We start from the raw sequence: 27,477 nt of genomic DNA, 5'->3' as shown, positions 1-27,477 counted from the left end.
TTATTAGTCATTGAAGCTATGTCAAGAGTGAGGAACAGAAATAAGGAGAAGGATTAGGATTGGACATTAGAGTCAGAATTAAGCACCAAGGACATTTAGGATTAAATATACAGGGACTTAGGGTGTTATGTATTTGTGAAGTAAAAAAATAAATATGAATACAACAGCATAAATAGTCTAAATATGTAGAAATTGTTAGCATTAAGCAAAGTATATTAATGCAGGTAAAATAATAGAATGTTAGATGAATAATAAAGTTTTTATGCAAGCAGATAGTAAGCAGGCTTATTCCAAGCACCTAATAATGGTAATGCTGCAATCCATCATCAAAAACAAACCGATGCACAAATGGCAAGCTAGAATCCTATTTAGCCCACAATCTGTTTACTCAACTGTTTTACTGTTCAACATCGGCTCTGCCTCTAACCAATTCAACTTGATGCACCATCTCCTTCAGCTGTCTGTTAGCACACCAATCACAGGCATGGGAAAAGTTTCAATCACTTTGCTATAAAGATCTTTACTTACAACCCTTAGCTGCGTGTATGCACCCGCAACTATTTATTCAGCTGCTTCTCAGCTTACATTTCCACCCACAAGTTTGCATGCAAAAGTCACGGACTTTCATGTGATGCTAACACATGTGAGCAGAGGTAGTTCTGCCCCTACTGGTTTGGTACTCCGGTGTGTAAGCATCATTAGGGTGTGGTATTTGTACAGGTGAAACGCAGATGTAGAATTTGTGTATTTGGCAAGTAAAAGTCTAATAGTTTGCTTTCCTTGAAGATAAAGATTAGATGAAGCCCAATGCAAATACTACAAAATGTCAAGATGTTAGCAGAGCAGGGACAAGGTCCTCCAGCACCCAAGGCTGAAACACCAAAGTGCGCCCCTCCATCCCTACCACCTCAGCTGTCACACACGGATTTCTATTAGACTGAGGGCCACAGGGCCCACAACCTCCCCAACACCTTAATATCTAGTTATCTGGCTTGCAGTCACTGCTATGTATCCCCTTTTCTTATTTCTTTCTGCTTCATACACAATTAGGAATGACAGCTGAATGAATTGTGCGCCCCCTCCTACACTGCGCCCTGAGGCTGGAGCCTCTCCAGCCTATGCCTCGGCCCGGCCCTGGATGTTAGGATAGAATGCACAGTGCCTTGCAGGCATGTATTTCTTTCACGGAGCTCTATTTGAAACACAGAATTTCAGAGTTGCAAACTGGAACATTTAGAGTCCACTCTATTCACCTTCATTCCTTACAACATGAACATGCTAAAAGATCCAGTTGTTAATTCCTTCAACTGCTTTATATAACATGACCACATTTTAAAAAACAGGATTCTTAAATGCAGAAACATTACATTAATAAGCTGCAGGCTTACTCACCCTTATTTTAGCCCCACAAAGTATCCTCTCCTTACTGATATTTTTATGGCTTGGGCAAATATTCAACTTGTTCAACTATGTGTGGAGGAAGTCATCTCTGTGTAGTTGCATAGTAATTAACCACAGTCCGCAGCACTGCTGGTTATCTGCTTCTTGTGGGTCGGAGGTAGGGAGGGTGTTCTAAGCAATAAACACAAAAGTAACTTGCAAATTAGCTGCTTCCGGAACTTGGTGTTTGAAATCTACACCCTGTGTGGGAGCTGTTATTCCTGCCAGGTCGTATATTTCAATCAGGCCGTTTCGCTTATGCATGTTTGACTCTTCAAAAATAAATAAATAAATGAAAGAAAAATAAGCACCACAAAATGCAATTATACTGTTTTATAAAAAATTCTCATGTTCATAAAAATATAAAACTGAGAATGGCTATATATGCTCAACACAACTGGCATTCTTTAATGGACATATTTGTGCAGGATTGAATTTCTAGTTTTTCCCAGATTATAGATTAGAAGCATCCTCACTTATGTGCTGCCTTGCAGCTAATTTTTTTTCACTTTGTTAATTAAGAAACTAAATGTGGTTGAACATACTCTTTAATGTAAATTGCTGTGTTCTATGTCTGTACTGAGTGTTTCTCTGAAGCCTTTTCTGATGCCCTTTTAAATATTTGCATCATCCATTTCCTAAAGCGGCATTTGACACTTAAAGAGCTATTAAATTTAACATGCACTTTAATGAGAAGGAAAGTGATCATGTAACATCAAATGTTAGAGAATATTTCCATAGCTTGGTGGAGTTTAACCTTTTTGATTCATGCTTCTCTGCTCCAGAAATTCCAAATCCCCAAGAATAAACTTTTGTACTGTTTGAATACAACAGATAATAACGGTGAACAATAGGCAACTACAAAAAAAAAACAAAAAAACATGAAATACAATGTACCTTTCTGCTTGAAATTGAGTTTATTATAATAATAATAATAATAATAAAACTATTGTTTTAGCAATTAACAGGAATATACCTTAACAGGAATTTAGATATTTTTAGTCCAATTTCCCTTATATAATCTAAGGCCATTTTGGTTATGGGAGGAACATTGACACACCTGTTGAACCGTCCTTAGATGTAAATAAGGATAAGACAGAAATCTGAAACTAGCTGGGCATAGAAGAGTCCCAGTAGGTTGAAAAGACACATACAGTGGGACCTCTGAAACTAGGAATTCTGCAAAAATGGACTATACTTATTAAAATGAACCAGAGACTAAGCACCCTCATGTATTTTACCATATATATCAAAGGGAACATTAGAGAAAACACCTACCCTGCTCTATGTTTAATCCTTCACTGCTCAGCCTTCTTGTTAACAGCCTTGATAAAATCCCCAACTGAGCACTCAGTCTGGCTTTGCTCAGGGATCATTATAGCTGAGTCTGTCTTCTCTGATGTCTTTTCAAGCCCAAGCCTGTCCCCTTCTGGCTCTGCTGTTCCATTTCTGTATACTTGCAGCATCACAGAGAGTTGTGATGAGATGGGAGGATGTTAGTTTCACTAACAATTTGCAATTTGTTAGGTACTTGTCCCTCCCACTGTCGAAGAAGTCTTTCCTCCATGGGAGGGGACCTAACACTAACTAAATTCTACCTATGCATATGCATAGCCTGGGCGCGCTACCAGTAAAATTGAGAATTGCGCAAAAAAAGTGGGATCAGCGCATCACCAGGCCGCCTCTGAATGGCCTCAGCTCAGAGATGCGCTGAGCCCCCCCAGAAACTGCAAACGCACCTTGAACCCAAACAGAGGCTCTGCATATACACCAAAGGAAAACTATTAAGTGGGAGCAGCTGACCAGAAATAAATCAATCAAACATAGCAAAGAAATGAACAGCGCTACTTAAAAACAGATGAGTGCTTACCTGCAAAAAAGTGCACACCCCACTCATGGGATTCAAATACACAATGAGCATACACATGACCTGTCTACCACTTGGAGGATGTTAGTTTCACTAACAATTTGCAATTTGTTAGGTACTTGTCCCTCCCACTGTCGAAGAAGTCTTGCGCAAAAAAAGTGGGATCAGCGCATCACCAGGCCGCCTCTGAATGGCCTCAGCTCAGAGATGCGCTGAGCCCCCCCAGAAACTGCAAACGCACCTTGAACCCAAACAGGTTCTTCGACAGTGGGAGGGACAAGTACCTAACAAATTGCAAATTGTTAGTGAAACTAACATCCTCCAAGTGGTAGACAGGTCATGTGTATGCTCATTGTGTATTTGAATCCCATGAGTGGGGTGTGCACTTTTTTGCAGGTAAGCACTCATCTGTTTTTAAGTAGCGCTGTTCATTTCTTTGCTATGTTTGATTGATTTATTTCTGGTCAGCTGCTCCCACTTAATAGTTTTCCTTTGGTGTATATGCAGAGCCTCTGTTTGGGTTCAAGGTGCGTTTGCAGTTTCTGGGGGGGCTCAGCGCATCTCTGAGCTGAGGCCATTCAGAGGCGGCCTGGTGATGCGCTGATCCCACTTTTTTTGCGCAATTCTCAATTTTACTGGTAGCGCGCCCAGGCTATGCATATGCATAGGTAGAATTTAGTTAGTGTTAGGTCCCCTCCCATGGAGGAAAGACTTCTTCGACAGTGGGAGGGACAAGTACCTAACAAATTGCAAATTGTTAGTGAAACTAACATCCTCCAAGTGGTAGACAGGTCATGTGTATGCTCATTGTGTATTTGAATCCCATGAGTGGGGTGTGCACTTTTTTGCAGGTAAGCACTCATCTGTTTTTAAGTAGCGCTGTTCATTTCTTTGCTATGTTTGATTGATTTATTTCTGGTCAGCTGCTCCCACTTAATAGTTTTCCTTTGGTGTATATGCAGAGCCTCTGTTTGGGTTCATGGTGCGTTTGCAGTTTCTGGGGGGGCTCAGCGCATCTCTGAGCTGAGGCCATTCAGAGGCGGCCTGGTGATGCGCTGATCCCACTTTTTTTGCGCAATTCTCAATTTTACTGGTAGCGCGCCCAGGCTATGCATATGCATAGGTAGAATTTAGTTAGTGTTAGGTCCCCTCCCATGGAGGAAAGACTTCTTCGACAGTGGGAGGGACAAGTACCTAACAAATTGCAAATTGTTAGTGAAACTAACATCCTCCAAGTGGTAGACAGGTCATGTGTATGCTCATTGTGTATTTGAATCCCATGAGTGGGGTGTGCACTTTTTTGCAGGTAAGCACTCATCTGTTTTTAAGTAGCGCTGTTCATTTCTTTGCTATGAGATGGGAGGAGCTTCTAATGTAAGGATATATTGAAAAACATTTTTTCAATCTATATTTGTTAGTCATAAGAGGTTTTTAGAAATGGTGATTTCATTTTGTGCACAGCTCACTAAATAATGTGCTTTTCTGATAAACTGTGTTTTGCATGGAGTTTTAGTAAAAAAAAAACCCCCACAAAAAACAGCACACCAGAGTGGCGAAAATACCAGGTATAGTATTTATTTTGTAAAATCTATCAGGGGATATGTTTTTTGGCCAAAGTGTTCATCTCTGGTTTCCTTTAAACAAAATTGCTGTCAGCCTTCTGCCGTAACAAGCAAAAGCTTTTCTGTTGCTATGCAAAAATTAAACTAGTTGGTGATTTTGCAGCAAAAATATCTAACAGAAAATAGGCTTTTGGCCCAATATGCAACATGCAATTTCACAGGAAAATACAATTTGCATTAATAAACCTTAACCACTTCAGAAATTACAGACCAAGAGAACAAAATCCACATTATTATTATTATTTAGTATTTATATAGCGCCGACATGATCTTACCCAGCACTGCACAGAGTATTTTGTCTTATCACTAACTGTCCCTCAGAGGGGCGCACAATCTAATCCCTACCATAGTCATATGTCTATGTATGTATCGTGTAGTGTATGTATTGTGTAGTCCACATGATTTGTACACCTCACGAAAAAACACATCATCTCCTGCAAAGTCTTAACTGAAACAGAGAAGAACCAGTAAACCCAAAACGAAACCAAGAACAATGCAGCAATTAGCTCTATTAACAGACAGAAGAGGTAATTTGAGAAAATCCTTCAATTATCAAGACTGCCTCCGCTGGAAAAATACAGACTGACTTAAAATTATAATTAATAAATGATTAACATTTGCAGTAACTAAATGTGAGAAAACGCGGAAAAGCCGCCGCGGGTACTCAGAGCAAGGCGGCTGATTCCGCGTCCAACGCGACAGGTTGCGCGCGTGGGTCTGCATCCACTGGCATGACGGAGCGCGATGAAACCGCCGCATGCTTTATGAACAAGGCGGCGGATTCCACGTCAGACATGGATGTTTGCACGCATAGGCATAATTCTGACAGTACTGCTGAACGCGGAGGAACCGCTGTATGCTTGGACAGCGGTGCGGCTGGTTCCGGATCCAACACAGCAGAAACATTACAACACATGTCTGGTGTGGCTGGGACTGATAGTCCACACAGGTTCAGGAGGACATGCGCGCGGAGAGGCAGAGCCTTTATGACAGTCATAAGGGAGTCAGCTGACCAAGCCAGTCAGCTGACAATTCCAGCAGTTTTCATTGGTCCAGCACTTAGGGGTGGCGCTGGAGAGTGCTGGGGTATATATACTGGGTGCTGGTCAGTTCTCTGGTGTCTGGCGTTGCGATCACTACGTGGTAGCACTCAGACCTTCTGTCAGTATCTGTGTTATTATCTAGACCAGTTTCCAAGGTGTTGATGACCAAAGAGCTCACACCTTAGTCTAGGAACCCTGTTATTATCTGTGTTATTATTTGAGTTATTATCTAGACCAGTTTCCAAGGTGTTGATGACCAAGGAGCTCACACCTTAGTCTAGGAATCCTGTTACCATCTGTGTTATTATCTAGACCAGTTCCGGGGTGTTGATGATCTAGGAGCTCACACCCAAGTCTAGGCATTGTTGATTTGTTATGACCTTCTGCTTTCCTGACTACTCTTCTGATCTCTGATTAGGTACTTCGCTATATCTGATACTCTGTTGCCAAGCTCTGCTAGTCTTAGGATTCCGCATCTGTCTCCTGTCTCTGTACTTTATCTGTCTGTGTGTTGACGACCTGGCCTGCCCGACCTCGAGAACTATCTCCCCAGCTAGAGATAGTTCACAGTCTGTTTGTGACATCCCTACATTGGTGTCACACACACTCTGGTCCTTCCCACTCTCAGCCTGACTCCGCCCCTTGAGGAGCCTCAGGCCTTTGGAAAGAGCCTGTTCTCTGGGCAGTACCTTTTACTGCCTTGCACCCTCTATACGGGTGCTCTCCTCAAAGTATTACTGTTGCACATAACACTCATATTACCTGGTGTCCAGAGGTTAGAGATATATCTGATTATCGGTGATACTGCAGATCATCCATAATCGGGTATATATCTGTAATCTCGGTGATACTGCAGATCACCGGTAATCAGATCCTCTCTGTGTTACACCGATCGTTACACCAACTTTAAGATTAAGGAAGAAATGTGAGTAAAGAGATAAGTTACAAATTCAGCAGGGCTTATTGGATTATTGGATTAGATGGGGGAGAGAATTAACTCTCTCTGTGCTAGTCGTAAAGGGTAGAAAATGGTTTATGATTAACAGGGGTGGAGCTGCAGTCATACTCAGTTTCTAAATTAATATTAAAGGGGTACTTCAGCCTAAATTAACATACTGTCATTAAGTTACATTAGTTATGTTAATTAAAATAGATAGGTAATATAATCTCTTACCCACCCTGTTTTAAAAGAACAGGCAAATGTTTGTGATTTCATGGGGGCAGCCATCTTTTTCGTGGGGGCAGCCATCTTTTTGGTTAAAAGGCAGTGACAGGGAGCATGAGACACAGTTCCAACTATCCTGTGTCCTGATCACCCCTCCCAGCTGCGCACACTAGGCTTCAAATCTTAAATTAAAAAAAAAATGCACCAAAACAGCAGAACGAGAACAAAAACATCAGAAATCCCATCATGCTTTGCACAGCATCAGAGGAAAAATGCCCGGACAGTTTTCTTCTGTGCAGCTAAAAATGAGGCTTGGGTAAGTAAAACAAAGTTGTGATGCTGTGAAACTGTTAGCCTCCTTGGCGGTAAACCCGAACGTAGTTCGGGGTAAGCTGCGCAGGAGGTTTTCTCAGGCCCTGCTGGGCCGATTTGCGTAATTTTTTTTGCTGGATACAGCTAGCACTTTGCTAGCTGCGCCAGCACACTGATTGCCGCCGCCCCGCGCTTGATTGCCGCTATCCGCGCCACCGTAGAGTCCCCCCCCACTAGACCCCTGCGCTGCCTGGCCTATCAGCGCCAGGCAGCGCTAAGGGGTGGATTGGGACTCCCTTAGACGTCACGACGTCCATGACATCGGCGATGTCATCCCGCCCCTTCACCATGGCGACGGGGGAAGCCCTCCAGGAAATCCCGTTCCATGAACGGGATTTCCTGATCACCTATCGCCGGAGGCGATCGAAGGGGCTGGGGGGATGCCACTGAGCAGCAGCTATCATGTAGCGAGCCCTAAGCTACATGATTTAAAAAAAAAGCAAAAAAACGGCAGCGCTGCCCCCTGGCAGTTTTAAATATACCCCAGGGAGGTTAAAGAAACACCAAGCTTTTTCAGTGCTGCTGAGCAGATTTTTAGTTTGGTGGTTCACTTTAAAGTATGATGAGGATAATATTCTGGAATATTAAAGGCCTATAGATCTTCAATTTTTAAAAAATAATTAAAATCAGACATTTGTATATTGCAAGAAATTAATTTAGTGAGAGAACATATCTTTATTATGAGAAAACAATTTGTGTGGGAGTTGTGCAGGAACAAGTATAGCAAAAGTGTATTATTGAAAACAATTGTGCAGTGTAAAGTGAAAAATTATCATAGATAATAAAAGCACAGTAAACAATTCCACACCGACACACACATCACACAATGTAAGGTAGGTAGTAATCATTACAAAGCTATGTACACATTTACAAAACCAAGTACACAGGACAAAGTTATAAACCGAGGACAAGTCAAAACAATGCAGAGTCAGGAACCAGAATAGCAATGCAGTGCAGAATCAGGATCCAAAGTCAAGGTAATATACAAGCAATCGGTAAAATACATTGGGAACAAGAATTAAGACAGAGAGCAAGCAAAGGTCAAGTACTACTGAAGCTCTGAGCATGTCTGTAGCAGGGTGGAGTCTTTAAATGGACTCTGTGCATCTGACTGCATGATTTTATAGGGAGATAAGAAGGCTACCTGCCGGTGGACAGCTGGTGGACAGCAGAAGTCTGGTGTAGTGTGGTGGACAGCTGAAGTCTTCTGTAGTGTGTAGCAAGAAATTCCACCCTCAGGTGAGATGGAAACATACATTACTCCTAACAGTAAAGTCAGACAGCCACCTGCTGGTGGACAGCAGAAGTTAAGTGTAGTTCAAGCAAGAGATGCTATCAGAAGGTGAGATGGTAACTTGCATGACTACTTGCAAAAAGGTTTTATTAAAAATGTCACTTGAAATGAAGGATTGTCTCTTTGCGCTGCTATTAAGTTAGAAAACTTTGTGTTTTGACATGAATTTGTCAATGGACACCTTGGTTTAAGGTGACTGGCTGCCAACCATCTGTAGTGTGATACAGTTTTAGGCTCACTGGCTCACTGGAGTGTGAAATTCCAATACCCTGGCTCCATAATAGAGACATAAATTGTAATCATTCCTGGAACAAAAATCCCTTCAGCTTAACTTGGGTAGGAATTACTATGCCAAATAAATGTTAGGTGGCTCTGGTCCTAATAAATTGCTCTGCATCTTCCAGAGAACGTTGCTGTCATTGTTGTCGGCTATTAATATTACTAATACTTTTGGCTTTCATTTGGCCTTCCTAATTAACTGGGTGAAAATCACATATACATCTTATATGATAATAAAGGTAGAATGACTTACCTTGGGCATCATCTTCAGCAACTTAATGAGATCAAATAACTTTGTATCATTATTGCTAGAATGCAAATCAGTTCTTAAAAAGAAATTAGTTTCCTTAATTGATTGTGTTAGGTTAAAGTCATTGGGAAAGGGAGCTATATACAATCATTTATCAGAGTTAGCTTAATATTATTATCCAAATTATAGACCGAACAGCCTTTTTCTTCTGTGGTCTTCTCAGATGAATGGATACAGACTTGCTTTTACCCAGTATCCCCTTAATATTATTGATGTATATGATATACTCCACAGAATAAAATGTAGCTCAGTCTGGACAGGAGGCGGAGGTTACTAGCCAGAGATTTCAGAGGCAGAGGTGAGGAGGAGAGGGGTGTGAAGTTTTCACAGGCTGAGGGCTGGAGATGCAAGTGCAGATCAGATTGCCTGTGTGTAATGTGACAAACAGAACATGGTCGCTCTCATTGTATCACAAGAATAACTAAGCATAAACTGTTGAAGCTGTTTGCTGTTTGCAGCTGGAGCTCAATGGCTCTTTTGCATAGATAACAACTGGAGTTTCTTAATTCTTCCTGTACCTCAAACAATATTAGACTTATGTCTCTGCTCCTAGTGTTTTATTTCTTAGCTGCACTACACATACAAATCATTATATTATAAAAAAAAATCGCTTCAGTGTCTCTTTAAAATGAACCAGCTGTTCATGTATGGATTGTATTTACTTTAGGCACCAGAAAATGTTCAAATGGGGCCTGAACAATTAACATTAGGATAACAAAATCTCTTACTTAATGCTAAAGCTGAGCACACATGTTAGATGTCTCTCAGCTAAGGTCGCCATTCAGGACTGTCTTGGCTGAGAATCTAGTATGTTTATAAGTTTCCCTAGATGTTGCCCGATCTTCAGCATCAGGTATCACCAACTGATGCCCATGGGCATTGTTCCCCTCTCCTTACTGCCAGAGGTGCTCTGTCTTGAGCTGCACCACTGCTCCTCCTCCCCCTTTCACAATAACGGGAGTTGCAAGCATATAGGCTAGTGATGTATCTGTACAGGACTTAGCCCAAAACTGTTGCTTAAAGGAGTTCTATGGAGGCTATTAAAAACAAAAAAACTGACACTTACCTGGGGCTTTTATTGGCCCCATGCAGCTGTCATGTCCCGCGCTGTCCTCCTATGATCCTCCATTCCCCGCCACCAGTCCCCATCTAATTATGCTTCTAACTAAACTGCAGCTGTGTGGCCGTGCGCATGCTCACTCCCAGGCGCGTCATCGGGAGCTTACTGCGCAGGCGCAGTACAAGAAAACTTTGTATTGTGCCAGCGCAGTAAGCTTCTGATGGCGTGCGCGGGAGCAAGCAGTATTTGTCTAGTTAGACAAATAATTAGACCGGACCGGTAGCGGAAAACGGAGAATCATAGTAGGACAGTGGAGGGACATGACAGCTGCAGGGGGCCAATAGAAGCCCCAGGTACATTTTTAGTTTTTTGTTTTTATTAGCCTCCACAGAACCCCTTTAAGGGATTCATTCCTGATCCCTGAGGTTGACATAAACTGTTCATGTGTATGCACCTTTACTGAGTGTAAAGCTATTAGTCTGATATAACTTATCTTATTTAATATAAGCACGACTTTATGGTGCCTAAAATAAACAGCATGTACACGTACAGAGTATTTATTCTCTTCATTTCAATGAATGCAGCAACTTGGTTAGTAATTAAACAGTTTGATAGATTAAAAAAAAAAAATATCCAGTTGAAATGGCTGTCCAATACCCGAGCACATCCGAGGGACAGTCATTTTCAGTGAACAGTGAGGAGACAGGAGAACTGGAATTCTCTTAGATATAAGATGTCTTCCATAAATGAGAAATTTCACAGACAATGGTAGAATTGCATTAAAAAATAGCTTGGATGGAGTGAACTGCCTGTAATTATTTTACAATAGCGCAAAATAACCTAAACTGACACTAGATTCAACAGAACCAAAAAACACATACAAGCAAAGGTTTTTGAAAAGCATAATCGGTGACAAATGTAAACAGAAGGCATAATCTAAGAATACTGCACTGTCCTTTTAATGGAACTATTGGTGTAATATTGCACAAGAGAGGTAAACTTTTAGAAGTACCTAGAAGGCTAAGATTCATAAATGCATTAGATCTCTTTTGCAGATGGAGAGTGACTTCCAGCAAGTATACATTTTATTTGTACACACAGGAAAGATTATAATCATACTGAGTGTTAGCCCTATATCCCATGTGTTAACTAATTGCCTCTCTAAAGTGCCATTAGTGTATTCAAATGTAAATCATGGTTTCTGCTGTGTTGTCATTTTTGTTCCATACGTGCATGCAATAAATGGATAAAGTGGGAAACACTTGGCATGAAGTAGATGGATCTAGATGCAGAACACAAATGAAGTATAACCCACAAATTATCTATCATCATGCAGCATTGTACGAAGTACATTATATTTCAAAGTAAAAACATAAATAGGTTGTTTTTAGTAATGAAAAAGTGTCCTCTTCTACCATGCCTTTTTGCAATAGATATGAGCCATATCAGTATCTGAGCATGGTGGGGCATTTCAAAATGATTTTGCATGTCAACTCACTGCCCATACAATTCTATGGCCCTGTTCACAGAACTGCACTGTAATGAATTGCTTTATTCTAGCTCACTGCATGCAGGCTTTGTATTAAAGTTGATGTCCAGTCTCTATTGCAGTTCAAACTCATTATAATGCGTGCGTTATGCAACTGACCACTGTGAATCCAGCCTGCTCTAGCTTTTCTGTATTATTATAATATCTGTGCTAATAGGAAGGATTAATGTTGTTTTCTGCTTGAACTGTCTGATGTAGTTGTAGTCTGATGTCTGATGCTTGAACTGTCTGATGTAGTTTTAAAGTTATGCAAGCTATTGGGCTTGATTCACTAAGCCGTGATAAGACAATTATCACGTTATCAAAGTTATCACACGCTAACAAAGTTATCACACGCTATCAAAATTAACACACCTTCTCATAGTAGCATAGCGAGCGCTATATATATTTTGTGTGCAAACGTGAATTTTTTGCAAAACTTTGCGTTTATGCACGAAAATCCACGTAAAGGGCTTGATTCTCTAAACTGTGATAACTCATATCACAGGCTTTTTTCGCGAATTTTCACGATCGTGCAAAAACACGCTTAAAAAAACGGACGTGATATGAGTATCACAGTTTAGTGAATCAAGCCCGAAAAACGTTACATGCGTTTTAGCGCGTGCAAAACACTAATGCGCCATGATATCAGTTATCACAGTTTATTGAATCAAGCTTAAGGTGTGTTAACTTTGATAGCGTGTGATAACTTTGTGATAACTGATAGCATGTGATAACTTGTTATAGTGTGTAATAACTTTGTGATAACTTTAATAGCGTGTGATAACTTTGTGAAAACTTTGATAGCGTGTGATAACTTTGATAGCGTGTGATAACTTTGTGATAACTTTGATAGCGTGTGATAACTTTGATAGCGTGTGATAACTTTGATAGTGTGTGATAACTTTGTGATAACTTGATAGCATGTGATAACTTTGAGAGCGTGTGATAACTTTGAGAGCGTGTGATAACTTTGAGAGCGTGTGATAACTTTGAGAGCGTGTGATAACTTTGAGAGCGTGTGATAACTTTGTGATAACTTTGATAGCGTGTGATAACTTTGTGATAATTTTGATAGCGTGTGATAACTTTGATAGCGTGTGATAACTTTCATAGTGTGTGATAACTTTGTGATAACTTGATAGCATGTGATAACTTCGAGAGCGTGTGATAACTTTGAGAGCGTGTGATAACTTTGATAGCGTGTGATAACTTTGTGATAATTTTGATAGCGTGTGATATTTGTCTTATCACGGTTTAGTAAATCAAGCCCTTTGAGTGAGCAACTTATGCAAGACAACACAAGAGATGACAGACAATTAAAAGAACCTTTATCTTCTCTTAACATACATGCATGCAACATGTCCACTTTTACATTTTGTCCACATTTTTTTTAAGTCTTAATAATTGTGCATCTGTGAATGCATTCTTCTCTTTGGTGCATTTTGGAAAGAGTCACAGAGATTGAGATTCATTTTCTAGACGTAAGCTACCTGTGCAACAGTTTCTTTGGTGGTTTGAGCTTTCACTATATCCGCATTTGCCTTTTCAAAGAGTTTCATGCTTTTACACATCTATGCTGATTTTCAGATGCAAATCAATTGCTAGTTGTACAGTGATTGGATTTTTTTTATGACTTTACTTTTATGTGTGAATGCTGGTCATTGACATGGCTTGTCTAATTCTGAAAAAAGGATTGGCAATGTAAATGAGGAGACAGGCACGGAAATAAGAAGTATTTGTAGATGCCTTTTATTTCTTTGAAGTGCGTCCAACAGGCAGCAATAAGGAGACTTATGAAGCAGATTGCATCAACACCTATATAAAGGGGCATATCTTCAGAGGTAGACAAACCTTTATTTAATCACCTCAATGACAACAAAGTTGCTGAATTGCTAGCAAGATGCTGAGATAGAATCCTGTACCTCCTAGTATTCAACAAGCAAACACAAACAAAACAACTTGCTGCATGAGGCCAACTGAACTTAAGAAAGCAAACAAAAATATAGTACCTTGAGGATTCTAAGAAACCAAAAACCTGGCCCAGTACAGGAGGGCAAACCCTGCAGACCAGAACTCTGCTGTTTTATTACATCTTAAGGAAAGATACAATTTTTTATGTGGGTAATGTGTACATTTTTGAACAGAGTTCAGAACAGAGTTACTTGTTTGCAAGAGGCTTGAAAGAGAACATATATGTCAAACTGAAACAACCATCCCTCAACAGGCTAGCAACCCTGCAACACTATGGACCATATGCAATTACCTTTTTTCTCCTGAGTTATCTCCTAGGAGATAATTTTGATCTTCTCTTTAACCTGTTAGCAGCCACATAAATTAACATTTTCTGTGGCTGCATGACCACATTTTTTCTGCCATTGTGTGACTTCCCCAGCCTAGCAGGCTATGCGGGCTATACAGAACAGTGCAGGGTGCTCTTATAGTCAACTGTTCTGGGCACTGGAATGGCTTCCTCACTTTATCCACCCACAGGGCTGTAACCTCAGCATCCTCTTCCAACCACATTATTACATGAGATCAGGGCTCAATGTCAGTGGTGCAGCTCCACCTAGTGGTGGAAGACTGGGTGGCGATGAACCGCTCACATTACCTTCTGAGCCCCGATCACATGTAATAATGTGATTGGAAGTCAGAAGAGGATGCCGAGAGTGCATAACCACGGGTGGATGAAGAGGAGAAGCTGGTCCAGCATCCGGAACAGGTAAGTATAAAAACACTCCCTGCTCCACTCTGCATGACCTCATAATGCAGAATGAGTTCTGCTGGCTGAGGTTAAAATAAGTGTGCATCTTCAATTGAAATATTTTGTTTGAAGGTGCCAACAGGTTAAAATAACTTTTCAGCATTTTACAATTGAAAAAGTACCCACAAGTTGTTGAAAAGTACTATTAAAATTATTTTGAGTATTTCTTGCTTGCTGGTGTTTTAAATGTTGATTTATGACAGTGTTTGAAAATATCACCTAGGAGAAAACTCCGGAGAAAAAGTGAATTGCATATGGGCCCCTTTGTCATCAATAGGTTTTTAACATTTTTACCTATATGTACAAAAAGCTTTACACAACTTAAGCTAGGTAACTTGATCAGCTGACACCTGCATAATGAGGTTTAATTAGACTCTACATACCTAGATAGTTAACAATCTATAGTTAAAAGTATCGATTTATGTCATTACATTTAAACTAAAGAAGTATATACTAGTGATAAATCATTCTTTAGAACACAAAATCTAGTTCAAACTAACTTGTTTCTCTTTTGTATACAGTGTAGTTGTTTTGCAACCTCCAGCAACTTGTTCAACTGTACACTATACATTGAAGGAATGGAGGGAAAGCAGGAATGTTGTTTTTGTTACTATGTAGGCACCCAGCTTTGAGGTCCTAACCTTTATGAGAACTATGGATATAATTTCTTGTTTTTTAAAGTATTATCGACCTGTACAACAAGTACTTCTGAAACGGAAGATGTTCTCTGTATACTTGTTTTATAGATCCACTGAAATATTGGTTTATCATTAAAATAACAACAACTAAGTGGTTTGGGATCTGACCTCTGAGTTTAGCTTAAAAAAATATTATTTTCTATAGATACTCATTTATACAAGGACTGTAATATATTTAGTTTGATGGAAACTAAAAAAAAGCCATATGATTGATGATAATATAAAGGAAAGGTGCAATTTACTATACACGTGCAATGGCAGAAATTCCTGTTACCATTTTTGCCAAGTACGTAATAATTTATACTTAGAGATTTCAAACATTTTATCAGATTTCTCTGCATTTGTTAAATGACATCCCATCTTGTATTTCATAAAGCACCAATAAGACCTCAGTTGCTGAAAATAATATACTTGTAGTTTTGTGGACAGTTGGATGAGTTGGGTGATGTAAGGAAAAGCTTTCAGTACCTGAAGATAAGGTCTCTGTTAAGTGCAGGTTTCACTAGGCATATACAGTGGTTGCAAAAGTATTCAGCCCCCTTGAAGTTTTCCACATTTTGTCATATTACTGCCACAAACATAAATTAATTTTATTGGAATTCCATGTGAAAGACCAATACAAAGTGGTGTACACATAAGAAGTGGAACAAAAATCATACATTATTCCACACATTTTTACAAATAAGTAACTGCAAAGTGGGGTGTGCATAATTATTCAGCCTCCTTTGGTCTGAAGGCAGTCAGTTGTCCATAGACATTGCCTGAAGAGTGCTAATGACTAAATAGAGTGCACCTGTGTGTAATCTAATGTCAGTACAAATACAGCTGCTCTGTGATGGCCTCAGAGGTTGTCTAAGAGAATATTGGGAGCAACAACACCATGAAGTCCAAAGAACACACCAGACAGGTCAGGGATAAAGTTATTGAGAAATTTAAAGCAGGCTTAGGCTACAAAAAGATTTACAAAGCCTTGAAGATCCCACGGAGCACTGTTCAAGCGATCATTCAGAAATGGAAGGAATATGGCACAACTGTAAACCTACCAAGACCAGGCCGTCCACCTAAACTCACAGGCCGAACAAGGAGAGCGCTGATCAGAAATGCAGTCAAGAGGCCCATGGTGACTCTAGACGAGCTGAAGAGATCTACAGCTCAGGTGGGGGAATCTGTCCATAGGACATCTATTACTCGTCTACTACACAAAAGTTGGCCTTTATGGAAGAGTGGCAAGAAGAAAGCCATTGTTAACAGAAAAGCATAAGAAGTCCCGTTTGCAGTTTGCCGCTCGCTATGTGGGGGACACAGCAAACATGTGGAAGAAGGTGCTCTGGTCAGATGAGACCACAATGGAACTTTTTGGCCAAAATACAAAACGCTATGTGTGGCGGAAAACTAACACTGCACATCAATCTGAACACACCATCCCCACTGTCAAATATGGTGGTGGCAGCATCATGCTCTGGGGGTGCTTCTCTTCAGCAGGGACAGAGAAGCTGATCAGAGTTGATGGGAAGATGAATGGAGCCAAAGACAGGGAAATCTTGGAAGAAAACCTCTTGGAGTCTGCAAAAGACTTGAGACTGGGGCAGAGGTTCACCTTCCAGCAGGACAACGACCCTAAACATAAAGCCAGGGCAACAATGGAATGGTTTAAAACAAAACATATCCATGTGTTAGAATGGCCCAGTCAAAGTCCACATCTAAATCCAATCGAGAATCTGTGGCGTGTTCTGAAAACTGCTGTTCACAAACGCTGTCCATCTAATCTGACTGAGCTGGAGCTGTTTTGCAAAGAAGAATGAGCAAGGATTTCATTCTCTAGATGTGCAAAGCTGGTAGAGACATACCCTAAAAGACTGGCAGCTGTAATTGCAGCAAAAGATGGTTCTACAAAGTATTGACTCAGGGGTCTGAATAATTACGCACACCTCACTTTGCAGTTATGTTTTTTTTTTAAATGTTTGGAATTATGTATGATTTTCATTCCACTTCTCATGTGTACACCACTTTGTATTAGTCTTTCATGTGGAATTCCAATAAATTTGATTCATGTTTGTGGCAGTAATATGACAACATGTGGAAAACTTTAAGGGGGCCAAATACTTTTGCAAACCACAGTAGGAAATAATTTGTAGAATGGTTAAGGTGGTAAACAACATCTTGTGATACCTTCACTTTGGCTCAGCCCTAGGTGTCACCTATGCAAAATTGTATTATGTTGTGTGTGGAACATAGTGGATGGCAAACTTACCTTGCTAAGTTCCAGATTCAAATCCTAGCCAGGATGCTATTCACATGTGTTTTTTATGTTTTCCCAATGTTTGCATGGTTTACCTTTTCCAATCTGGTCTTTTACCATATTAAAGGAACACTATCAATTAACATATTTTTTAATTGAGATAGGAAATGTTTGGGAAGTGCTGCTAAGTATGGGTGTATACATTTGAATGTGTAATAGATTGCGGAAAAGCCGCCGCGCGGACTGGCAGCAAGGCGGCTGGTTCCACATTCAGCTCAGCAGGTTACACGCGGCGGCGTGCGTCTGATGTGGCTGGGCCTTCTAGTGCACACAGATTGAGGAATACGCGCGCGCGTGCTGAGAGGCGGAACCTTTATGACATACGAAGAGGGATCAGCTGACCAGGTTGGTCAGCTGATCTCAGAGCGGGCGGCTATTGGTTGATCAGCGATGGGTGGCACCGGGGAGCGCCGCTCTATATATAGTTATTGCTGGTCAGTCTCAAGTTGTCTGCCGTTGCGAACACTTACGTGAAAGCACTTAGACCATAGTCAGATCTCACAGTGTGTTAGAACCAGGTGCCCCTGGGGATTCACACTGAGCCAGATTACTATTGTGTTATACTTCAGACTAGTTCCAGGGTGTTGAGACCACGGACCTCACACCCAAGACTAGGGAAACTGTGTTACTATTGTGTTATACTTCAGACTAGTTCCAGTGTGTTGAGACCACGGACCTCACACCCAAGACTAGGCCTTTTTGATATCTGTTATGACCTATTGCTTTCCTGACTCTCCTTCTGCTTTCTGGTTCGGTACCTACGCATATCTGATTACCTGTTGCCAACCCTGCCTGTCCCTGGTTACCGAATCAGCCTTCTGTCTCTGTACCTTATCTGCTCATGTGTTGCCGACCTAGCCTGCCCAACTTTGCGAGCTATCACTCTCTATTGAGGAATTAGTTCTCAGTGCTGCTTGTGATGCCCACCTTCTAGGTGTCACTTAGCCACAGGGCCTTCCTGCTATTCAGCCTGGGGCTCCACCCGTTTGGAAGTTTCAGGCTGCTGGAAGGTCTTCACACTTCCCAGAGGGAGGTATTTCTCATACGGCCAAGGACCACCTGCTCCTCAGGTGGTCCTACTCAAAGTCATTACTGTTGCACCAAACACTCACACTATATAGGTGTCCAGAGGTTAGTCATACCCGGATTATTGGTGATTCTGCAGATCATCCATAATCGGGTATATATCTGTATTGCTGGTGATACTGCAGATCACCAATAATCAGATTCTCTCTGGGTGTAGACACCGATCGTTACAGAATGCTTATATCTTTGTTTACTGTTATGAAATTTCTTTCACACTTTTCTGATGGCAGTCTGCTCTAATCTGATGGCAGATTGTGTGATGAGGGGAGGGGGAATTCCCTCACAGTGCATCTGTTAATCCTGTGTGGGTGAGCGAGAGAAATCTCTGCCTGTCTCAGACTGAACTCTCTGCAGAGAGCAGAGGAAATCTATCTTATGTGCAACATAAACATTTGTAATTGTGTATGTGAAACCTGACAGGTTTTTAATATAACTCTGCTTCAGTATTACACTGTTCTTAGCATGTCAGACTGCAGAGATTCATACCTCTGCAAATTAGACATTCCAAGTGTAGCTAAAATCTACACACAATGAATTAATGCTTTTGCCTCTGATATTTAACATGAAAAGTAGGAAAATGTTTACACAGCTACGTCGACATTATTTGTACATTGTTATTTTAGAACACTTGGCTTGATAGTATTCATTTAATATTACTACAGGTAAAACTCGAAAAATTAGAATATCGTGCAAAAGTCAATTTATTTCAGAAATCCAACTTAAAAGGTAAAACTAATATGTGAAATGGACTCATTACATGCAAAGTGAGATATTTCAAGCCTTTATAGTTTTTATTATTATGGCTGGCAGCTTAAGAAAACCCCAAAATCAAAATCTTAGACTATTAGAATCTTGTGTAAATGTTCACTATTCTAAGCTCAAAGTGTCAGACTCTAATCAGCTAATTATCCAAAACAACTGCACAGGCTATTTCATTTATTAGCTTCACCTTTTAAGTTGAATTACTAAAATAAATGTTTTTTTTGTTTTTGCATGATATTCAAATTTTTTCGAGTTTCACCTGTATATTTCTAATTTATATATCACCATTATCTTCTGTGGCATTGCAAAAAAAACAAAATACACATTTGGTGCATTATACAAAGTTGATAGACAACATAAATGTTGCAGTGATCAATACAATGGGACATACAGCTATGTACAAAAGTACACAAAACCTAATGTGTGCAAACAACATGAAGTGGGTTATAGTATTTGTATAACTCTACATAAGTTGCGTAAACCCAGTACACCTAACGTGCACTGTCTCCGCATGTTACATTTGCAGTCCTTTTGTGCATGTACCCCAATTTGTTGAACATAACATAGGATTACAGGAAACACAACAAAGTGATAGACACCTGCCCTTGCAAGCCAGCAATCGAAAACCTACTAATATGTTAACTCGCTTCGTCTAAATGTGACATTAGATTATGCCTATGGTAGAGTGTGAGTTCCTCTAAAGGCCAGTTGATGGCATGGCTATTTGCTTTGTAAAGTGCAGTAGTAGATGTCCTTTTACAAATAATAATAATTATGATTCTCCCCTCCTCCAATATGATCACTACCACACAATCATCTACAGTATATAACAGCTGTGTAGAGTTGATAAAACAAAACATACAAATCTAAAGTGGAGCTTAAATGTAACAAATGTACGCATTTGTGAACAGATGACATGCATCTTATGGTCCAAATAATACAATTTGGACCATCGCCTGTCATCCCCCCAAGTATGGTACATATTGTTACTGCAGCGGACCGCTTCTATCCTCCTTTGTCCCCCACTGTCCTCCTGTATCCTCCTCTGTCTCCCTGCCTTGGAGCTGTGCTGTATCACTGAGTGCAGTTTCGGCACATTATAGTTAAGAGCTAACTTGAACTACTGTTCTTTTACTGGTGCTGATTGTCTTGCGCACGGGATCAGGGTTCTGTGTAGCAGTGACATATAAGGCGACAGTGGGCATCATCCCTTCATTGTTTAAGACATGATGCCCACTGACACCTGATAGGTCACAACTACTCAGCGATTAGCAAACCCATAAACACCAATACATGGACAGTAGTTACCATAGTTCTTCCCCATAGCATGCTGAAGCTGCACTCAGGGACACAGCACAGCTCCATGAGAAAGGAGGATGTGGAGGAACAGAGGTGGGCCCAGAGGGACAGAGTAGAACACAGGGGGCAGAGGAGGACACAGGTACAACAGGGGACACAAGGGAATCTGTGGATGACACAGGGACAGAGGAGGACACGGGGGACAGAGAGGGACACAAGAGGATACAAAAAGTACAAGGGAACACGGGGCACACAAAAGGTACAAGGGGATACTTGAGATACTAGGGGGACATGAGGTACAAGGGGGGCATAGTAATTGGGGGGAGAAGATCCACTAGATGCCCCATGCACCATGCACCAGGTATAGTATATTTTTTTCTCCTGGTTTGTGTCCTCCAAATTTAGGTCTGTCTTATGGTCAGGAGCATCTTATAATCTCAAAAATACACGGTATATCCTTCAAACTACCGTAAAATTCATGTTATCTCTTTTTTTCACTTTGCCACATCGAAGGATTCTAATTATGAGTTTGGTACATGTTTTATATTGACTCACCCTCCGCTCTGCCAATTAGATGAATTTGATCATTTCCAGGATCCACTTAAAACATTTGTTGCACGGGCCTTCCCATGCAGACCATACTCCATATATGGAACTCACTTCCACAATCAGTGTGAGAGGTTCCTTCTCTGGACAGCTTGAGAAAAGGCAACAAACCCACTTCAGGGTCAGCACTTTGAGTCACCAGATAGGATAGCGCTATAAAAATATTATTATTACCTCATTACAATTGTTAAGTAGAACTACGATGTTCTTTTACAAAAGTACCTGGATTTTTAGTTGTGCCTTGTTACAGTTGCTTTGTAAACATCCTGCAGTAACATTAATTGTGGTGTCAAAACATTGGCTGGAATGTACAGCTCTTACTCCATTAAGTATTGATCTATTCATCTCCCACCTTTTATATATTGTTATTTAGTTTAGGCTTTACTTTGCCCTTCAAGATAGTTAGTTTGCAATGTAAGCATGCACAGTAATATCTTGCAGTGAATTAGTTTTGAATGGCTGTCATCAAAAGCCTTATGTTTTATATTGTTGTGCTGCTTCATAGTGGCTCCTGACAATTTTGTAAAATGAAGAGTATTATTCCATTCCAAGTAGTTTGTCCTTCAGATGAGTGGAACATTTTCAGTGTTATTATCCCATTATGATAAATTGAGAAGGCACACAAGGTCAACAAGAAACCTCATTTTACTTTTTTTTTAAAGAACTTAACTCTAAAATCTCTTAATTTTCAGCACAACCAGTTCATGCAATATGACTTTATTACCCTACATACTGAAGCGTTTGTGTATTAATGCTATTCTTAACCTGAACAGTAATATGGTAATACATGACTGCAAATGCTAGAGGATATAAATCTTCAAAGAGAAAGATAGAAAAAAAAACCTTTAGTTGGACACCCTTTTCTGTTTGACTAAGAAGCAACATATAAACAATGATCACATGCAGCCTGTCAGTCTGTAGGAGAAACTAGAGGGGTATTTGACAATCGTCACATCCTTGCTTTCTTCAAACCCTAGAAGAAATGCATTCAGACATAAACTTGAATATTGTTTAGTATGTATATAGTGCCGATATCTTCCAAAGCGATGTACAGAGTATATTGTCTTGTCGCTTAAAGGAATCATCAGGGGAAAAAAATAGAAATCCAATTTACTCACCTGGGTCTTTCTCCAGCCCCTCGCAGCTGTCTGTCCCACGCTGACAGCTCCATTCGCAGATGCCAGCCCGGGGTCCCTGTACGGTGCAGAGGCCGACCTCGCCCGCGCAGTACGCCACGGACAAGGTGAACTTGATTGACAGCGGAGATTCACACAGGCGCAGTAAGGACGACCTCGAGGTTGTCTGCACCGTGCGGGGACCCCGAGCCGGCAGCTGCAAACAGAGCTGTCAGCGTGGGACACACAGTTGTGAGGGGCTGGAGAAAGCCCCAGGTAAGTAAATTGGATTTCCATTATTTTGCCTGATGTTTCCTTTAACTGTCCCTTAGAGAGACTCACAATCTAATCCCTACCATAGTCATTTCATAGCGTCTTCTGACAAAAGTCACTTTTGCACATTTTACCTGCATGGCAAACTCCTTTTCAAAGTTGATTCAATGTCTTCCAGGTTTTGGGGCAATGCAGTATACCCCTTTATCAAGGCAATATCATTGTCAGGATCAATCTTGTAGCATGTTCTGTCGCTTGCAGTGGAGCTGCAACTGGGCATTTCTGACTTGTCTGCTTGCATTCGGTTGTGCATTTGCAGTGAGTCTTATTGTCATTTGCAATCACCCTTCAGTTCAGAGCAGTTCAGGATGTGGTCAGGATTCCTCCTATTTTTTGCTGCAGTTGAACTTTAGCCAGATAGCCCTGGATTTCCTACATGCATGTTGTTGCATTGTACTGCATGTATTTGTTATAGCAAATGGTAATCTAGCCAGCTCAGGATTGAATGATTGCCATTCAGCTGTGTGGGAATTTGCATACCTGCATCCATTGGCTGGTGTCGGCATAAAAGCCTGCCTCCCATTTCAGACCCCATCCGACATAGCGTTCAGCTCTCTGAGTTGGCTGTGAAAGTTGTTATTGTAAAAATGCATAATGCCTTGCTCTGTATTTTCATGCTGACCTGCGGGGGTCCGTGAAGTCCTTCTGATCCTGATGGTTTGGATTCTGCCAGCACCACGTTGGTGACTGGTAGTATTCCTTCTAGCCTTGTTCTTGAGGACGAACTATAGCAGCGGTTGCCATTAGTTTCATTCCTACCTGTTAGTCTTGTCTATCTCAGTGTGAATGTTGCCGTCGCTGAAACAGCGACTAGATTGGCTGAGCATTCCGTCTGTCTGTCTTTTGTCTGTCTTGTTAATTATCATTACTTGTGCTTTGAATTATTTGAGAGCTACATTTCATATATTGCACATCAGCACGATATATATGTACTCTAGTCAGTCAGTATTGTATTATTGTAATATTGTATATTGTATTGTGTACCGACCTTTGCCTGCCTCTCGACTACGAATCTGCATAATCCTTCCAATACGACTGACATCTAAATTAACGTGTATGACTCAAGCCTGTTACCGACTACGTCTGTTGTGTATTGTATCCCATAGGATCTAGCCTGATAGACGGCCTAGAGCTGCAGTTGCTCTGGCCAATCTTGCTCCCTTGTTCATTACTCCTGTGTCCATCTGAGGAGGAGCCTCTTCCTTTACCCAGCTACATAGACTGGAGCACACACTCTGCCTCCCCAGCATTACAATCATCAGTGTTATGACACTGATGATATTGCCTTGATAAAGGCGTATACTGTATTGCCCCCAAACAATTGTTGGTAGATGTCGGTGGTTATGGAACTAACAGGGCTTGTAATCAAGTAGTGAGTGCTGGCCGCTTTTTCCTTTCAGAGACCCACACTTGTTGCAACAATAACAACTCACACAGTTTTTAACACTAATGAACCCCCATATCCCAGGTCCTTCTTAAAAATAGTTTGAATGTTTTTTTTTCCCACAAATTAATATATCCAAGTAGAAAGTTCAAATATGATCATAGCTTGTAAAAAAAAGCTGATATTTATTTTTTCTTCAGGAGCAAAGAAATGACTGGCTACAAGGTCAAGGGCCCATATGCAATTCACTTTTTCTCCTGAGTTCTCTAATAGGTGATATTTTCCTAACTTGTAATAAAATGTCTTTTAAACCACCAACAAGCAAGAAAATACTAAAAATCATTTACAACTATTTTTGGCATTTTTTTTTAATTGCAAAGTGCTGAAAACTTATTTTAAATACAAGATGAAAAATTATCTACTAGGAGAAAACTCAGGTGAAAAAAGTAATTGCATATGGGCCCAGGGGTGGGGGTTTGATCTGCAGGGGGGCCTATGATAATTTTGTTGTAGCTCACAAATTTGTGGCAGAGCTGCTGTTGTTTGCAGTGGAGAACTGGCAAGATATTGTATTGATAAAAGCACTAGCTATGAACTTGTATTGTTTGATTTTGATGTTTTATAATACTTTAATGCTGCCCTCCTTTAAGGCTGGATTCACAATAATTATAGTTTATAATGTGTATGAAATGAAGTGGAGATGGGACATGTTAAATAAGCCAACTGCAACTCTTTTAATCGTGAGTGCATCTCTTGTATAAGTGACAATAATGACAGTAGTTGTGTTGCCTGTTGAAAGTCCTCAGAGGCTAGTTTATCTTTTACTGACAAAAGTTTAAAAAAGAAGAATATTTTTTAAACCATGGGGCGCAGAAAACCTTCTGTTTTTACAAGGCATCTTGCAAGTAGAGCATTGTGCATACCAGAAATGTACATAGTTTTCCCGTATAAGACATCATTCCATTAAATTTTAACCTATTATAGAAGGAAGGAGTGTCAAATTAAATGAATGTGATTAATTATTCTGGTCAGTTTGGTAGCTGTATTTTACACGCAGAAATTGCACTTTGAAATACTTCCTTAGCCTTGCCAAATGTTCATTGTCTGCCATTGGTCCCACTGATCTTTTTACTATTGATCCAGGCAACACCAACATTACAATAAATACAGTATTTGTTGATAACCTGTAAGTAACTAATATATTTTTTGAAATACTCTATTATGGTACTATATAAACCTCTTAGTTACTTTAATAAAAGACTGTAATGCAAATGCATTGCACTAACAAAATATTTTTTTTGTATTTATTTTACAGGTTATTAAGCATCATTTGTATTACTGAGTGAAGCTAATATCCGTACACAGGTAATTCTGGGGATGAACCTATACATCAATGGTGGTATGTGTCTTTCTTTTTACATATTATATAATTATTACTTTTTTATTATTTTAACATTTCCCCCCCAAAAAATCTGTAATGCTATGAAAATGCCTTTTCTATTTTTCACGTTCCCTTTTTAATTTTCTGGACTTATGGTGGTCTGAATCACCTGATAATAACTGTAAATACAAGAACTACATTTAGTAGTGGGAAGCCTCTGGATGGTCCAGAGGTGTCCCTGATGCACCTCACCCCCAGGCTCCTCTTCTTCGTGGCCAGATCTCCATCATAAGTCTTGTTTAAAGGGATTCCAAACACCTCTCATGGGCATGCCTTTAAGACTCCGACCAGTACTGCAAAGTACTTAAAGATGCATACCTTTCTGTAGCTTGTGCTCTCCTCTTTCATTTGATACCTGAATCATTTTCGTTCGATTTCAATTTAAAAATCGTGGCTGTCATCTTGCTATGTTATAACTTCCGGGTCACCCCTGTCTTCTCTGTTAGAGAAGTGCATCACTAAATGAAGCAGGAAGAGTAAGTGACACGCATGACCATTGCAAGAGGCTCCTCCAGAGGGGTCATAGCACGACTTTTTTGGAAGTCATCTGGCTTAAAGGCATGCCCATGAGAGGTGCTCGGAGTCCCTTCAAATTGAACCTTCCTATAATCGAGGGGGAAAACAACTCCTCAGGTCTATATAAGACGAGGGTTTGTTCAAACCTTATTTCAGCATGCATACCTTAATTTTATGCCCATACACAAGCATGCCACAGGGGTTTCTGAGCAAACATTTAAGGTAAGAAAAGGAGTAAGCAACTGTTCCCGCTCTGTGTACCCTGTTGTTCATGCACAAAGATGATCATTTGTACTCCAAGGTACTTTTGATATGTATGCATGCAAAGTGGTGCAATTACAGCTTAGTGTTGTTGAATTTAATAACTTGCTGCATATTGAAAAGAAAAGGTAACCTTTCATAATGTTACATTACAAACGATATGCAGAACTGATACATGTTTACAGTTTAGCAACTGCTTAGTGAAAGTGGTACTTCATCTTGAGCTGACTTTATTATGTAAATATACCGATTCCATTATTATGCAATCATGTCTAAGACATTTTTTGAAAATCGGAGCTAATGTAAATTTAGAATCTGAAAAAATAAATTTCAAAGAAGAAACAAATTACAGAAGCCAATATGATGTCTATGCCACAGTTATATGATGCCTAATTATTTGTAAATCAAACACTATATTTCTTCTCCTGTTGTGCTACATTGAGCTAGTCTCCAACTTTATTTGAAATCGATATCGTTATTCTGAAAACTCTGAGGTATTAAATGCCCCATTGCTAACTTGACTGGGAGAGGGCAAACTTTCTTTATGATCTACTGTCCACTGCCCTGATCTGCCTTGATCTGCCTCTGATCTTTCATATCACACTTTGATATTTCACTGCTTATATTGACTTATTTTCAGAAAGTTATTAAATTGTTGCCAAAACGACCTTCCCACTTCGCAATGTGACAAAATGCATCACAAGTTTTAAAGGGAACCTGAGGTAAGTGTGATGTGGAGGCTGACATTTATTTCCTTTCAAGCAATACCAGTTGCATGGCAGTCCTGCTGATCCTCTGCCTCTAATACTTTTAGCCACAGACCCTGAACAAGCATGCAGCAGATCAGGTGTTTCTGACAATATTGTCAGAACTGATAAGGTTAGCTGCATGCTTGTTTCTGGTGTATTTCAGCCACTACTGCAGCCAAATAGA

At 40.3% G+C, this 27,477-nt stretch overlaps 1 protein-coding gene across 3 annotated transcripts in view; it reads left to right on the top strand.

Annotated features, from left to right (window-relative positions):
- SGCZ (sarcoglycan zeta) overlaps positions 1-27,477 on the top strand; it is a 1,116,694-nt gene that overhangs the window by 268,028 nt on the left and 821,189 nt on the right. For all 3 annotated transcript variants that reach the window (XM_068278612.1, XM_068278609.1, XM_068278611.1), the window contains one exon: positions 25,642-25,725. The gene's annotated coding sequence lies outside the window, so the exon portion shown is untranslated. The remainder of the gene's footprint in view (positions 1-25,641; positions 25,726-27,477) is intronic.

This window comes from Hyperolius riggenbachi, chromosome 1, assembly GCF_040937935.1.
Source record: "Hyperolius riggenbachi isolate aHypRig1 chromosome 1, aHypRig1.pri, whole genome shotgun sequence".
NCBI classification, from domain to species: Eukaryota; Metazoa; Chordata; class Amphibia; order Anura; family Hyperoliidae; genus Hyperolius; species Hyperolius riggenbachi.
The sequence above is the reverse complement of the archived record's forward strand: the minus strand, read 5'-3'. Positions and strand labels throughout refer to the sequence as shown.